Source organism: Ictidomys tridecemlineatus, chromosome 9 (genome assembly GCF_052094955.1).
Source record: "Ictidomys tridecemlineatus isolate mIctTri1 chromosome 9, mIctTri1.hap1, whole genome shotgun sequence".
Classification (NCBI taxonomy): Eukaryota; Metazoa; Chordata; class Mammalia; order Rodentia; family Sciuridae; genus Ictidomys; species Ictidomys tridecemlineatus.
Genome location: NC_135485.1, coordinates 98,799,489 through 98,816,509, shown reverse-complemented (window position 1 = coordinate 98,816,509; position 17,021 = coordinate 98,799,489). Strand labels below are relative to the sequence as shown.

The following is a 17,021-nucleotide window of genomic DNA, read 5'->3' as shown; positions in this document are numbered from 1 at the left end:
AAAGGAAATTTGATTATGGGGTTTTTTTTTGAATTCTTATAAAGTCTTTGTTAAAATATCATTTCAAAGAAATACAAAATGGCCTATTTCAAAACCTGAGCATTAATTTTCTTATTGAATTACCCCTTTACATTGCATTATCTTTACTTGGATTTTGTCAAAAAGTTGACAGACCTACCTTCTCCCATTGTATCACTCTTGTTCAAGGATAGAAAGTTTGGTTATATAAGGACATCTTCCTACATGAGGAAATTACTGATTATTTCTGTTTATAAAAGTGAGAGGTTAGCCTGTTAAGGAAAATGATATATTTTAATTTAAAAATAAATGCTCTCAAAAACAATATATTTAACTCTTCCTGAAATTTGGTTGCTATCAAATTTGCAACATACATGAATTATTATTATTATTATTTGATTATTACTTGAAAGGAAACCACAAAGGATTCATCTTCAACTGCATGAAACTTCCTTTTCCCTCTTGTATGCAACCCTTCTAAAATAGGAGAGAAAAGTAGCTGGTTTTCCAGATTCTAAGCACGCATGAAAATCATTACATCTAAATTTAGAATTCTTAAAAATCTTTTTTTGTATTTCAATTTGGCTTTGATAAAATTTGAATTCCAAGCTACCTTTAAAAGTTATTCTCCCCTTCCCCAATCAGGCTTAACAAGGTAGCACTGTTCACAAAGCACTGTATGTCATCATGGGTTGAGTCCGGTCCTCCAGAGGAAGTGATATATCCAGTCAAGATATATAGGTCAGATGTGATGTAAGGTGTAGAATGGTAGAGTAAGAAGTAAAATGCTTATTTTATCCCATTCATACATGACATAAAAGAAATAGTCCCTCTTGCACATCTTCTTATACTATGAGTAAAGCATAGATATGAGGAATGGGAATAATTTAATTTGTTGACCACAAATAAGCAGTAATTCTTATTTCCAATATTCCAACCACAGTTTTTCCCATTCAAAAACTATGAGTCTAGTCATCTGAAAGATCTTTCTCCCTTTGTATCATTGAACTATTGCTATGAGACAGCTCACCAATAAGTCTCCTGCCAAATTACAGTGGCTTAAAACAATAATCACTAATTATTTCTTATGATCCCACTGGTCAGTGAGATGTTTCTTTTTTTCTGGTCACAACTGGGATCAGTTGTGTGATCAGTTGTGTGGTCAGTTTCAAGTCAAGTAGGTACTTCTAATAATCCAGGCAAAACTCTCTCACATGACTGGCTGTAAGCCAATCTAGGTCACTAATCTTCTATCAGCCTAGCTCAAGTTTAAGAAGGGGCAGGGTTCCAACTGCACAAGTTCATAAGGTCCCTTGAGGCCTAGCCTTTGAACAGGCACATTCTTGGTCTGGATTTTAAGTGCTACAGTTTAAATATGGTTTGTTCCCTCTAAAATTCATGGTGAAATTTGATTGCCACAGTGTTTGGATGTGGGGCTTTTGTGCAGTGATTAGGTCACCAAGAGGGATTAATGCCTTTCAGGACTGGATTAAGCATGGCAAGAGGAGGTTGTTAAAAAGTGAAGTCATCTATTGTGGGTTTATTTTTTTTTTCTTTTGCATGTGTCTGATTGCCCTTCCATTTTTTTCCCCCTAATGTTATAATGTAGCACAAGGTGCTTGCCGGATATGATCACCTAATCTTGAACTTCCTGGCTCCAGAATCATGAGCTAAATAAATTTCTTGCCTTTATAAATTACCTAGTCACAGGTATTCTGTTGTAGCAACAGAAAAAAGACTAAGGCACATGGGATGAGAAATAGCCTCTTTTTTTTTTTCCTTTGGTACTTGGATTGAACTCAGGGAAGCTTAATCATTGAGCCACATCCCCAGTCTTTTTTTATATATATATTTTATCTAGAGACAGGGTCTTGCTGAGTTGCTAAGTGCCTCACTAAATTGCTGAGACTGGCTTTGAACTCATGATCCACTTGCCTCAGCCTCCCAAACCAGTGGGATTAATAGACGTACCATTCCCAGCTAGCCTCCATTGATTTATGGAAGCAGCTACAAAGACACATTTATAAAGAGATTTGTTCCAGTTATTATTGCAGAAGACAATATATCCCAAAACATAGTGGTTTAAAACAACTATTTAATGTTTGTCACAGATATTGTTGGTCAGAAATTTAGACAGGATGCACTGGGTACTCTTTCCTGTTTAAGAAGACTTGAAGCACAGGAATGACTTGGCAGTTGTGGGTTAGAATCATGTGAAGGTTCATTCACTCCCATATGTGGATCCTGGCTGATGTGATTCAAAGGCTAGTAGTTCTGGAGAGTGGATGTACATGTGCCTTCTCCATGTGGTTTGGCTTCCACACAGTATGGCAGCCACATGGCAGTCAGACTCCATATGTTGTAGTTCAGGTCTCTTAAGTACAGAATTCCAAGGCAGAAGCTGCATTGTCTTTTATGACAGACTTGGAAATCATGCAGCATCTATTTCTCCATACTTAGTCAAGACAAACACAAGCCCACCCATACCTTCTAATAAAGTTATTGACATCCTTCTTTAACAACTACTTATAGATCTTCTGTGTTCCAGGTACAGTTCCAAACACTAGGTACAAAGCTGTGAATAAGGCAGACAGATACTCTACCTTCAGAGTTCTTTACACAAGAGGGAGAGATAATAAATATTAAGCAACACAAATCGTATATATTAGCCAGTGGTAAGTGCAGAGGAGGAGAGAGGCACAAGGAGGAAGTTAAAAAGTAAATGTTTTGGGTTAAAAGCTAAAAATTTAGACAGAGTCACTAGGAAAGACCTCACTGTGAAAATAATATTTTCATAAAGATCCAAAAGATGTGAGAGAGGGACCATACCGATATTGGGGAAGAGGCATCTGGGAAGAAGTTACAGCAAAAAGAAGATTTCTAAGGCAGTAGTATGCCTGGTATGTGTTGAAGGACTTGCCACAGAGTGAGCAAGTGGTAGAAAATGAGATCACAGAGCTAATGAGAGACGGGTCGTGTAGGGGTTTATTGGCCATTGGAAGTAGTTAGGCATTTACTCTGAATAAAATGGGAAGCAATGAATGGGTTTTTAGCTTGTGAATGAAATGGATTAACCTTCCTTTTAATAGAATCACTCCAGCTCCTTTGTTGAAAATTGACTGAAAGAGGCCAGGGCAGAGAGGCATAACTCTTTGGGAAATGATTGAATTGATACCAATTAAATGGTTTAAGGTGGTAGCAGTGGTAGTGATAAGAGGAGGTCTGATTCCACCCATATGTGAAAGTTGGGGATAATGGAACCTGGTGAGGTTTTGGATGTAGATTACAGAAAAAGTTAAGGATAATGCCAACATATGTAGCTTAAGCAACTGGATGGATTTATTGGCAAGATGAATTTGAGAAGACAGGAGGATTGTGAGTTCAAAGCCAGCTTCAGCAATTTAGAGAGGCCCTAAGCAACTAAGCAAGACTCTATCTCTAAATAAAACATTAAAAAAGGGTTGGGGATGTGGTTCAGTAGGCTCAATCCCTGGTACCAGGAAAAAAAAAAAGAAAGAAAAGAAGAAGAAAAAAGATATGATGTCAATAAAGATATCAAAATAAGGTTATTGAGTTCTTCTTAAAGCTAACCATAGGAGCAAAACTTCTTGTTTCCCATTTGCCTACCCTTGGATTGATTCTGGAGTCAGCCTAGTGGATTACCTATGGGTTCTGTGAACAGCAATCTGATTTACACACATTTGCTCTTGCTGCATCGCTCTGTGAATGTCCATCCCATGGTTCTTTACCTAGTTCAAATTCTCTCTGTGCCTTAAGGCTCATTTCTAAAGCTTCTCCTCCTTGAAGAGTCCTCAAACCACTCCAACCAGTATTTATTTTTTCTCTCACTTCTTATTTCCTATGAATTTTTTTCCTCCCTGTTTGAATTATATACTTACTTTAAGGAGGCAATATATCTCATGCTAGAAATCAATGCATCCAATGCATTGATACATTTTTTTATTTGATAATAACTTTTGGTCAGAAACCATGGGTTTACATGTCTTAGCTTAAACCGTCCTTGCTATTAATCAAGTAACATTTAGCAAAAAACCTCCAATAGCCTCACTTTCCTCATTTATGTTATGAGTGAAATATGATCTTCTTCCCAGCATTATGGGGAGGGTTGGATGAAGTGCTCTGCCAATTATGGGCTGGACCAGGACTGCATAGGAGTGATTCAGACATCTAACTTTTTCCCAACAATCACAGTTCCTTTGCAAATGGCTTCCATCTGGGTTCTCATTGCTTTTTACCCTGAATATTTTTAGCTTCCAAATAGCTAGGGTTCTTAAGATGTCAAAAAGCTTTCTGGATGAGCATGAAATTGTCTCAAAAGGGGTACTTTGAGGTATAAATGCTGAAAGGGACAACTCTTCTTTAATTGTATTGATTACTATCAGCTGCCAGTCAGGAAGTACTTACCACACCTGTTAATCCTAAAGCATGCTTATCCATGCTTATCCTTGGCAAAAGCAAAGGTGAAACACAAAAGGCTTGAGTTTTTACTGTTAACAATAGTCATTAACTAACTGTTTGCAGAAGAGCTTCTAGTTATTCATTGACCCTTAAATATTACTTCAAATACATTCATTGAGCACTTACCAAATGCTAGAATTCCAAAAGTGGTATACAATACAGTCAATACTCTTGCATAATGTACCAATCCCTTAAAGTCCACACAATTTTGTTCAGAGTTCTATATTTGTTCACGGTTCTTGTGTATATCTAACTGTGTTAAGGCAATGGGGTCTCCCAAGGCAAGACAGTAACAAACAGAAGGAAAAGAATAGTTCCCAATGTTACATAGAGAACATGTTTACCTAAGGGGTTCTAAGTGATGTTTTGATAAAATGATTTGTCAATGAGATCCAATTCTACCAATGAGAGCTCTTTCCTCCAAACATGGTGTTGCTTGCATCTCTCTACAAGGGTTACTTTTGATATGCAGAATGGGTATTAATGTATTTTCTAATGACAGAAACAGAAACTTAGAGTGATATGAGAAGCAGCAGAAAGAAGTAGAATGAAAGACCATGAATGTAGGGAGTAAGACTCTTCTGAAAATTCCCAGGGCTAAGGAGGGGAGTTGATGCACAGTGGCTACTCCACAATAAATATTTCCTAAAAGAATGGGTGGATAGATGGATGTAAAGGTGGAGAGGTTGAATGAAGGCATTCAAAATTGTAGTTGTTAAATCCAGGCCCCAAATCTTCATTTGGGATGTAGAAATGGGGACTTTTCCTAATCACTTAGTGAAAGGACTGTGAATCTTGCTATCTGGTTCACAATTTCCGCATTACTTAAAAAAGATGACTGGATATTTAAGGTCATTTCTAGGTCTAAAATAAGATATCTTTATAATAATGATGACTTTTAATTTTTTTCAGTCTCATATTTAGCTATGACTCATCTCTGAGCCAGTAATTTAGGAATCTGCCTTTGATAATATTAGTACTAATATTTCATGCATTAATTAGTTAAAAATATTGAAAATACTATTGCCACAAGGTAAGACTTATTATATGCTTCATTATGCACATAAGGAGATTGAGGTTTAGATAGATAAGTAACTTACTCAAAGGTACAAGAATGGGCATTTAGAGCCCGGCTCCAAATCAGTTCTAATTCCAACTCCCATGCCCGTAACTGCCATCTAGTATTCTATAAAACTTCTTTCCTTGGGGTAAAAAAAAAAAAAAAATGTGTGCAAGCCTCATAACTTGAGGACAGCTGCAAATTTGCTTCCTTACAGCTATGCTGGTCACCAGTGCTACTGGGCTGGACCCAGGGTTAGCATTAGGAAATTCCATCAAGCATGAAACAAGACAAAGATAAATACCCTGTGTCAATGTGTTCCAGAGTCAGCCACAGGCGAGAGAGCTGACATCAGGCCAGAGGGAATGAAGAGTATGGGGCATCTGAAGGGGTTGTGGATGAGGAGAGTTTGAAATTCTGTACAGAAATAGAAATCAGGAAATTTATAAGAAGAGAAAGGGTCAGAACAATAGCAAACAGGAGAGCAGAGCACATTATGGTGTCCGTCAGCCTTAATCACTGAAGCAGATCCCTCCTCATGGGAGTTTTTACCATTGCATATAACAGGAGCCAATTCTGGATTGCAGGCCTAGGCACAGCATGAAGAAATGGAATTGGCAGCTCTAGGCTGAGGGGGCAGAGGATCAGTAGCAGCTGCTGGTGAGCAGCTCCTGACACCTTAGCATGCTTTCTTAGCTCTTGAGACTTTTCACTATCTGTTCAGTCCCTTTTGCAAGGGGAAATTGGTTCTGCAGCATATATCGTAGCTTCTCAGCTGGAAGAGTGCAATTATGGATTGCTGGAGTCCACCACGGCTGACAGGTTCTTTCTTTTTTTTTCACCTGTCAGGAAAAAGTGACTCATAGCAACTATCTATCGGTGTCACATACATGACTCTCTCCTCCTGTACCTCTATCCCCCTCCCCACACACTAACTCACCATTGGCATAAATCTACTTTTGTGATTCTACATTGCAAGTTACTGGCTTTTGCAAGACACTGTGCTAGCTGGAGAAGATGAAGAGATGAATGAGATATGATTCCTGCCTTTGAGGAGTTCACAATCTAGATGAGAAAGAGGTTCATGAACCATACAGATCTGGAATACTTATAACCAAGAAGGTGTTGTTATAATTATTATACATATTAACTCATTGAATTCTCAAAACCTCCCTATGAGGTAATAATCATTCTTACTTCACAGATGAAGAATCCAATACATGGAGGGGATACGAAATAGCTCACAGTCACTTAATTAATGATTTAAAATCTAGGATTCAGAAGCCAACAATGTGGCTATGGAACCTGGTTGCTAAAGATAATGATATACTACTTTATTGTAAACAAAAAATTACTGAATGCAATTACAAGGGCAAGACTTGAGACATACAAAAGAGACGAGGCAATCGTGTGAAAAGAGTACAGATTTGAAGTAAGTGAAGTTATGTAAACTGGCAAATGACTTCGGGTACACTTCTCAGTTTTTCTGGGTCTCAGGTTATTCACAGAACAATGTTATTTTGGGGTGTTATTGACAAGCTAAAGACTATAGAAAATACCCCCTCTAGTGCATGACACATATTAGGTAACTAGTAAATGATACCTGCAATTGGAGTTGTGTTTGTAGGTACTGTTGCATTACCAGTGTAACAGTGTATGTAAGTGTTGTGAAGCCACAAAGGAAATGGTGACCGCTTCTCTCTGAGTGAGCTGGGAAGTTGATTAAGAAAAGGTGCTGTAAGGTTTGGCACAGGAGGTAACGTTTGAACCGCGTCTTGAATGATCATCAGAAATTTTCTAGGGAGGAAAAATGTAATTCTAAATAAAGATAACATGTGCATAATAGGTTTAAGAAATGTAATTTTTCTTGGTTATAAATCATGATGTGAGTGTTTGTGTATTTGTGTGCTGGGAAAGAGTGGCTGGAGATGACACTATAAAAGATCAGAGAAGACAAATTATGCAAGTCTTGCAAGTCATTGAATTTAACCCCGAAGACATAAAATACTAAAGATTATATGTTAACCAAGTTAGAAGTTTCCAGGATCTTTCCAAGTTAGTTTATAATGGAAAGCTGCCATTTCTTCCTTCTAAATATAATACAACTGCTTTGTAACACAGGTGTACTGTGTTCCACAGTTGGGTAAATGTAGGTCCACTGAACCCTGGAGTTAATGTGTTTCTATCTACAGTTCATGGGCAAATCGGGTAAGATTCAGAGAGAGATGATGCAGAACAACTGTGGCAGAATTAGTCCCTTTAGACAATGGTGGGAACTCTTGCCTTATTGCCCTGCTTTTGATAGAGACATAGAATACAAAACCTCATTACCCCCAAATTTGAGTAAGAATTGATCGTTTATTGTTGTTAAAATTGGTGAAAGTAAAGAACAGCTGCTATATAAAGAACAAGATTCTTGTTTCTGTAACCATTGCACAGATTTGTTTGAAATCACTTGAGGTCTTTCCTTCTCAGGACTAAAAAAAAAAAAAAAAGAAGCAAAATCACACCCAAAACTCAATGAGTACTTTGCCAATAAGATGCTGCTTCTTGGGATAATCACTGAGTAAATAAACATTCATTTTTTTTTTAAGAATGTAGAAATAGAAAAACAACATGCCATTGTTTACTTTGGCCTTCAGTCAGAGAGAGGACTCCAACTGCAGTGGTTTGGGGCCCTTTTCTAAAACCAAGGAGGAAACCTCTATCTGCCATCATCAGCAGAGCAGTATTGTTATGATTCCTTTTGGACACTTATTTGACTCTTCAGCAGATATCACTGTTGTAGCTGATTCTTATTTCATTATTTTCCTTCACTCACATGGTCCCTGGAATATGCAAATGATTTCACAGTAGATAATTGTATACAACTGTTTACTTACCATTCCATCAGAAATATCACTGTGGTTGTTATTTTAATGAAAATTACAAAATAATCAATCTGGATTACTCAAAGGAATGCCTTTTGCTTTGAATGAATGGAGTTTTACTATTCTTTGGGGGAAGAAAATTATTACATATGTCCCCTGTGCTTCTTTTGCCTGGGTTTGCAGACTACAAGATTAATTATTTTAATCTTTCCTTAGAAGTTCATCAGGCTAACTCCTTAATCATTTTTATTGCCCATCTCATCTCAGACATATTTAATTTCATTTTCTTATATTTGGTGCAATGGTTAACATCAAATTGTTTTCAATATTTAAAGATTGGTCTTGTCAGAATTATATAGAGAATCAGCCTTTCTTTCATTGTAAAATGAAAATTTAACAAATCTAGTATTCAAATACCGCATTAATTTGTCTAGGTTACATTATTGACAAAGTCAAATCTGCTGTAAATCTGCTGTAAATAGGTGTTAAATTCTTTGCAACTGTTATTTATGCCTTGTTTTTCCTAATAGTGAATTTTTAGAGCTGATTTATATCCATTGTATTAGCCTGATTTTTTAAATAAAGGGTCATTTTTGCTTACATATATGACATCAAAATTATTTATTTATCTTGTCATTGTGCATGCCAACAGCACTCTTCAATTTGGTATCATCTGCAAATTTCATTAACATATTGTTTACTCTCATTTCCAGGTGATTAATGTAAATATTAAACATGACTATAGCTAACATCAATCCCTTCATGTCTTGGTTGGGTATTTCTTCAAAATAAAATAGCAGTTTCATCATTACTCCTAATTTGTAGTTCTTCTATCCATTTTCTTTTCTGATGGTATGAGAGTGTTCAGTGCAACTTAATTTTAACTTTTAAGGGTCTAGCTCAGATTACTAAAATCAAATATGTTCTGCCTGCTGCATTTCACACATTCGTTAATGATAATTCTATAAAAAATGTGGACAACTTCATTGACCTATAAAATTAATTTATAAATCCAAGTTATCTTTGAAACATGGCACAATCATCTTAGAGGGTTTAAAGATCTACAAAACTTTTCTAGGGTTTTATAACAATGTGGTGTTCTTAAAATTGTCTGTTTGCAAATGTTAATTCTGAGGCATCTAAAATATGCTTGAATTTTTTTTTTGTAATATGAATATGAACACACCTCAATGGAATTCAGTTAGATTTTTCATTCTAATTTTACTTCCCTCTTAATTTGAATGATTATGTAAAGTATTTTTTTCTGGTTTATGTAGATGAAAGCAGGAAATGGGTATTACTTACTTACAAGTACTTTTTGTTTTGTTTTTTTAAATTGACCTTCTTTTTACTATTCACCTATTAATAGGCAATTGATACTTTTTCCAATCTCCCCTGCAATCCAGATATTAAAATTACCTAAACGCATGTCCATATAAAAATAATTTAAATGAAAAATTTTCCTACATTGCATTTAAGAGATTCTCAGCACATAACCTGAATCATATAATTCACATGATTCATAGTGACAAAATATATTTTATTTAAAATATAAATAAGCCTCTTATTTCCTGATAAGTTTTTTTTCCATTACAAATGAAGCAATTCAGCATGGTAGTAGTTATTTTTCTACATTCCATTCCCCTTCCACAAACAGATTAGGTTAATTACATGCAAATATCATCCCTTGTTAGGAGTTCTTGGACAAGGTGGGCCAATGAGAGAGCAGAGAGATTTGATAGTTGTTCTGGAAAAGGCACTGCTTCTCAAAAATTATCTATTTTTCTCTTGACATGCTGGACTCTTCCCTCTGCCACTACCACCCAGCCTACCCAGGCCATGTGAATAAACACAAAGCTCAGATTGCCCCTGGTAGAAAACTAGCCAGTGGGAAGGAAACCACCTAAGAATGAAGACTGGCTGTAGATAGCTGAGTAGACAGAAAGAACCTGTCCTTGTGACCTAACTGAGCCAGCAGAATAACCCAGAACCTACCTAAGGCCTATCTCTTGGCTTGCTCATTAACAAACACACAAATGCCTCTTCTCTATAAATCTGTCCAAAGAGGATTTCTGTTTCATGAAGTCAAAGCATCCCAATTAGTTGCTGAATATACATTTTGTAAACTTAAATTTTAGCAAGTGTGAAAATTTTGGTTTGGGTTCAGTTATTATCTAGATCCAATGTTAAACTTTTCAATCTCAATGTATTTTCTATATCACAAATGTCAATTAAGGGGAGATTTTTGTAATAGGCCCAAAGTCACAGAGCTCCTAAGTGGGTGAGTCAGAGTTCAAACCTAGGCAATCTGGCTCCAGAGTCTATGCTCTTGACCCCAATACCACACTGACTCTAAGCAGATTGAGAAAGGACATTCCAGGGGAATTTGACAAGCATGCTCAAGATGCTTTGGAGGATACTCCAAAGTTGCCAGTGTTCAAAACTAAGAGGGCAAGGAATGCAGCAGTTATTGATGTGAAACACAGAAAAAACAAATATGAGAGTATATAAAATTAAGTCCTGATGTGAATTGAATTTTATTGCTGGACTCTGAAAAGCCAGGTACTTAAGTGCATTACATACTTAACTTCTGAGCAACTAAAGCTGTAATTATTATTGTTATTTTATTTGCATCACATCCCCAATATGGAATCCTTATTATGCCTAAGTCTCCAACATGTGTTCTCTAGAAATCTCTTAATCTCATTCCTCTCTCTCTGTATGGTAAGAATATGCATGTTGGAAGAAATCTATCAGTAGGTCTGGAACTACAATGCGAATTTCCCTTAACAAACTGTTCTCACCAAACTTTGCTTCAGACAAATGTGTTTGGCCTCAGTATGGGAGGTTCTTAGCCAACTCACTATTATATGTATAGCCATAGGATTGTGTTACACAATCCTATCACCCTGCCTTCTAAATAATAAGTTCAATTAGGAGATAGTTATTTCTAATCTCCCCAACCCTTCTCTTCCTCTGTTTCCGACTGTTTTTCAGCAACAGCTGTATTTCTTATGGGTCCAGCACTTGAAGCAGTCACAGCCTTCTACAACACTATCCTGTTTCTCTCCATTCAAGTCTTAATATTAGTTTTTTGTTTGTTTGTTTGTTTTTGTTTTTTTTGTTTTGTTTTTTTTTTTTACTGTGTCAATCCCTAATTTATTCTGTAGTTCTCTGTAATTCTCTCATTTGGTCCATCTGCTGTAACTGGTTCCCTAGATTATAAACCTGGGTAGATTCTGATAAATTTTCCAAGTTTATACAGAATATTCTAGGAAATGTTAGGAAGCTGTAGGAAACTTTTGGTCACCTAGTTCTCACCCACAGCCAATTGGTCATTGTGGGAACATGGACATGGGGTGGTAAACTCCTCCAAATTTTCAAGATGCCAAATATTCAGATTGTATGTGATTTTTTTGAGGGGGATACTGGGGATTAAACTCAGGGGCACTCAGCTATTGAGTCATATCCCTAGCCCTATTTTGTGTTTTATTGTGTCAGGGTCTCACTGATTTGCTCAGCACCTCACTTTTGCTAAGGCTGGCTTTGAACTTGCAATCTTTCTGTCTCAGTCTCCTGAAGCGTTGGTGTTACAGGTATGTGCCACTGCACCCAGTGATTGTATGTGATTTTAAAACCATTTGCAGTTAACTCAATATTTTTTTAACATTGCAGTCCAGATTAAAAACTTCTCCTCCTCACTTCCCCTATAATCTGAAGGCAGGAATTTGATTACTTCCACTTACTACTTAACACATATATAGTCCTTTTCTGTATAGAATCCTCTGCCAGGTTTATATGCAGAGGACACATATGCCATTTAAAGAAAAACGATTTTTCTATAGTATTAGAGTAATGCTAGGTGCTACAACAAATAAATCTTCATGTTTTAGTGGCTTAACACAATAGATGTTTCCTCCTCATTCATCTAATAATTTGGTTGCACTTGATCTTTTTCAGCCAGGGGCTTTTCTGTACAAGTGACTCAGTATTATGTACTGCCTTTTCCTGGGATCTTGAAGTCCTCTGCATCTAGAAGGGAAGGAAAGAATAGAAAATGCCCGCCATTTAATTATCTTGGCACACATTCCTTTGTAAAGAAGTAGTCACATGGCCACATCTAAATGCACATTACCATGACTGTGCAATTGTTTTCCTGTCCTAATATCCTACTGCAGGAAGAACTTTAAATTTTAGGGTACAGTTAGCTAACTGCCATAACCACACTGTCTGTCCAAAAGAATGGAAACTCTCATAGGAGGAAATTCAAAACAGAAGCAATAAGAACAATCAAAATGTCCTTAATACTGGGATATCATATATTGAATAAAAAGAAAGAACTGGTGAAAGAGTTAGAAATGCAAACCAATCTCACCACCAAACAGTTTAGTGAGTATTATCTTTTCTATTAAACAAATGTAAAATCTGTGGCCTGAAATTATTTTAAACAACTTATTTCAAGATAATAACCAATAAGCATTTTCATTCTAACACATTCTATTAGGAATTCTCTCAGAAGTTTCTTCAGATGAATTATTCCACTGCAATAAAATAATTTTTACTGTGTTCATGGAAAGAAGGAAAACAGAATAGGTTAAAAAAATCTTGAGGAAAATTCAAAAGTATTCTTAGAATTTCCTATCTCATATAGTTTTGTTTGTTAGTTGAACTAACCCAAAGAGTAATCCAGTATTTAATTAATGTACTATGAAGTGACCTGCATTGTTTCCATTGTGTAGAAAAAGTTGAGGAAAGCCAAGGCTCAGTGGTTTGGAGCTACTGAACATACTGATTTCTAGTCTGGAATTATTTAACATGAAGAATGAAGCACTACCAAGATCTTGAATTTATACCTCAATTATTTCAAGGAATATTTTCAACAAGTACCTTTACTGTATTACTCACCAAGGTTGATGCCAAAAATAAAAGAAAGTATTTAACTACTATTAATATAATATCTTTTTTGAGCCAAGTGCATACATTATCAAATGTCATCTTTACTATGACACTTCATGGTAAGTGATGCTATCTACATATTTCATGATATTCTACTCTGAAAGCAAAGACTAAAAGACATTGCTGAATTTTCCCAATGTCACATAGCTGGTTTGAAGATCTCATTGAAATCCATAGGGGTCTGACTCTAAAAATTATGTTCTTTCTGCCATGACATGCACATTCTTCCTGGCTTATAGAAAGTAAAATTTTTATGATTTTAATAAGGTAGTGTTAGCAAGGAGGAGAGATAAGTAAATAGTTACAAAGCAATAAAGAAAATGTTAGCATGATGAGTATATTTTATATGTTCCACTCATTATATTTATATATAAATTTGCTCAATATTCACAACTGTACATGCTTGATCATATCCCAAAACCACTTTTTATAAATTGTAAAAAGGCTCAACTCAGGAAAGCTCTTTTAAAAAATAGTATGTATCATGGTGAAGGAAGGATGATGAATCAACGTCAGTACTGGGCAGCCAACATAAATTTGAAAGAGATGTAAACATTTACAACTTTTTGAATATGTGATGATAGTTAGCATACAACTTGTTTTGTGTGAACATAGAACCCAGAAAAAAATTAAAAACTTTATTTTGTAATACTTAAAAATAACTGTAGTTTAGTAAAGAATTTAATATTGTTTTAATATTCAACTTTTATTCTTTTAAAATTATCAGTCTTTCTCCCAGGAGAAATGATACAATGTATTCAATATTAATAACTAACACATATGTGGTTCTATTATGTGGAAAGCACCCTTCCAACTGCTTTACATATTGTGCCTCATTTAATACAATGACCCTCTGAGAAAGCTACTATTGTTATTTCCAGTTTAAATAAGAGGACACTAATAAAGGATGAGGCCAAGTAACTTGTGTAATCTCACTCAGATTCTAAGTACCAGAGCTACAAGTCAAACTGAGGTACTGGATATCAGACCTTGACTATCCATTCTAACACTCCATTGTTTCTTCATAGAGAACCATAAGGTGCTTACTATATTAAATAATATGGAGCCATGCTTCCTCTCCGAGTGGCTTGGAACCTGACTGGAGACCTGTGCTATACCACCATTTGAATTTATATCAGTGCTAAGTTGATTTTAAAGAAGAACCATATTTCAGACACTGAATTAATATTGTTAATTGAAAAATTAAAATAGATCAGAGAATGAGAAGATGAGCCAATTAATTTTTATGCTTACTATAAATCAAACACAGAATACATTTTGATTCCTGTAAATGCAAGAGAGTCCAATGAGATAGATGCTGTTAACATCTCCATTCTAAAGGCAGATACTGCATAATATGCTCAAACCCAGGAAGTTCAGAAGTTGTACTCAAAGTGTATCCACAGAAAGGTAGTACCAGCATCACCTGGAAGTTGGTCAGACATATAAACTCTGAGGCCCCAACTCAATCCTATTAAATTAGATCTCTGGAAAATCTGTTTATTGATCAGCTTTCTAGATGATTCTCTATACATTTCAATTTCAGAAGCACCAAGTTAAGGGATGAATTTTGTAATGATTGTGAGATGTTTGATGTCAAACTTTCTATTCTAGTCACTCAATTATGTTGTGACCGGAGGTAGTAGGGAAAGTTTCAAGAAGGAAACAAAAACAAAAGTTGTTCTTTGAAGGATCAATAGAAAGGATAGTAGAGGCATGACGGGGGACCATTTCCTGGACATATCACTCATGATGGCTGTCATGTTCATCTTCCTATTATAGTTATAATTATTTCACCCCAACCTCTTCATTAGGCTCACTTATTGGTCTGAGTGGGCTCTTGATACAAAGGTGGGCCATCTGCAATCTAGTCAGCAATTCATGGAGAGGCTTTGCATGAAGTGCTCTGCCAATGATTGATACTGGTAATTAAGATGATTGCTTGTATTTGGACTATGGACTACGAAGAGGGAATCATCAGTGGAAGTAGCAAGAGGAAAATGCAACAAACATTCAGGAAATGGAAGTACAACATAAGAAAAACAAAAAGACAAGCTCTTTTTAAACTCCTTCTCTAGCCTAAAACTCAAAGACTAACCAGTCCTTCACGTAGCATGATGAGAAAGGCAAGGAAACCTGAAGGAGGAAGATGTTTGTAGGGAAGAGCTACAAGCTCAATCTCAATGGTCAGGGGTCTTTTTTCCTGCTGTAACAGGAAAGAGGGTTGGTGAGAAGGAAGTTGCAGGAGAGTGAAAGAAAGTTATTAGGATGGTAAGTCATCCCCAAATCCTCTTCCTAACTCCCATTTCTCTTCCTGTAATGAATTTCATCTTCTCCCATGTACCAACAGCAGGAGCCATGAAAACATTATATAGCCCAGCTGGGGATGCAGCTCACTGGTGAAGTACTTGCCTCGTGTTCTCACTGCCCTGGGTTCAATCCCTGGTATCACAAACCAAAAATCTTGCAGTACTAACTTTTTTTCTGGTGTATTACAAATCACAGGTAACAGCAGCAGTTTTTTCTCTGAAGGGGCCAATGTGGCCTGAGGAATTCAACCATTTGCTTCTCTCATTCTTCAAGAAGCCAAGAAGTAAACTCCTTTGCTGACACAGGCCTGGCCTCCACCGCAGGCCACTTTGCAAAGCCTGCCTCTACCCTGCTTTTCTTTGCCATTTTCCTTTCACATTCCTCCCCTCACCCCAAGACAATGCAGGAAAAGATACAAACCATTTGTGCTGATGTCCCCAAACATGGTAATAATGATAATATTAGTAAACATCACCTTCCTACCAGTTTTTTTTAGAGGATCTAATGAGATTGTGTGCATAAACACCATTTGTAAACTGTTAAGCAGATCTAAGTTTTAGTGGTTGTAAAATATTATTTCTATTCATGGCTCCATAAGGTTTTAAAGTTTAAGTTGTGCTGGATTTGAATGCCAAATAAAAGAGTTGGGTTTTACTATCTAGCATCCTTAAAGATTTAGAGCAAAGTCATGACAGGTTGAAAGGTGGGTTTTTCTAGTAATTAATCTAATCATGGTGTGGGAAGTGGGAAGAGGAAATACCAGGATTAGAGGATTAATTTAGGAGCTTATTACCCAATACCAAAGTATTTGGCTGAAAGATTGAGTAGTGGGCATGGAAATGGGAGAGGAGGGGCAGTTTGATGAGGTGTTTGGTCTACTAAAACTGGAAGTTCTTGACAACTTACTGAAATAAATGGAAACAAAGAAAAAGAGTCAGAGATGACTATGCTTTGGAGCTTGTGTCCTTGGAAAAGCTGAATTATTCTTAATTTTACTCTCACGTCTAAGCAAAACTGGTAGATTTTCTTCAAGAATGGACAATGAGAAATTTTAAACATTCACACGTCATTTTAAATGAAGATTTTGGGGTATCTTTATTATTGAATGGGCCTTGCTTTCAAAATCTGCATCCAGATCTCTTCTCCAGGTTAAAGTCATGATAGGGTCCTGAGATCTTGGGTGTCTTCTTGTGTCCTTGAAGTCTGATTGCACTAGTGACCTCCCTCAGTCAGACTCTGTGTGGGGTCTATGCAGAAGGGAAAAAAACTAGCTCATCTCCCATCCTAAGCTTTTCAGTTTTGCACTGCTATTATTCTCCTATGACTTA

At 36.3% G+C, this 17,021-nt stretch overlaps 1 long non-coding RNA gene across 1 annotated transcript in view; it reads left to right on the top strand.

Moving 5' to 3' along the window:
- Window positions 1–16,104, top strand: part of LOC120892548 (uncharacterized) — a 66,834-nt gene extending 50,730 nt beyond the window's left edge. Inside the window, exon 3 of the long non-coding RNA XR_013426045.1 lies at window positions 15,889–16,104. This is a non-coding gene — a long non-coding RNA (uncharacterized LOC120892548). The remainder of the gene's footprint in view (window positions 1–15,888) is intronic.
- Window positions 16,105–17,021: the final 917 nt, after the last annotated feature.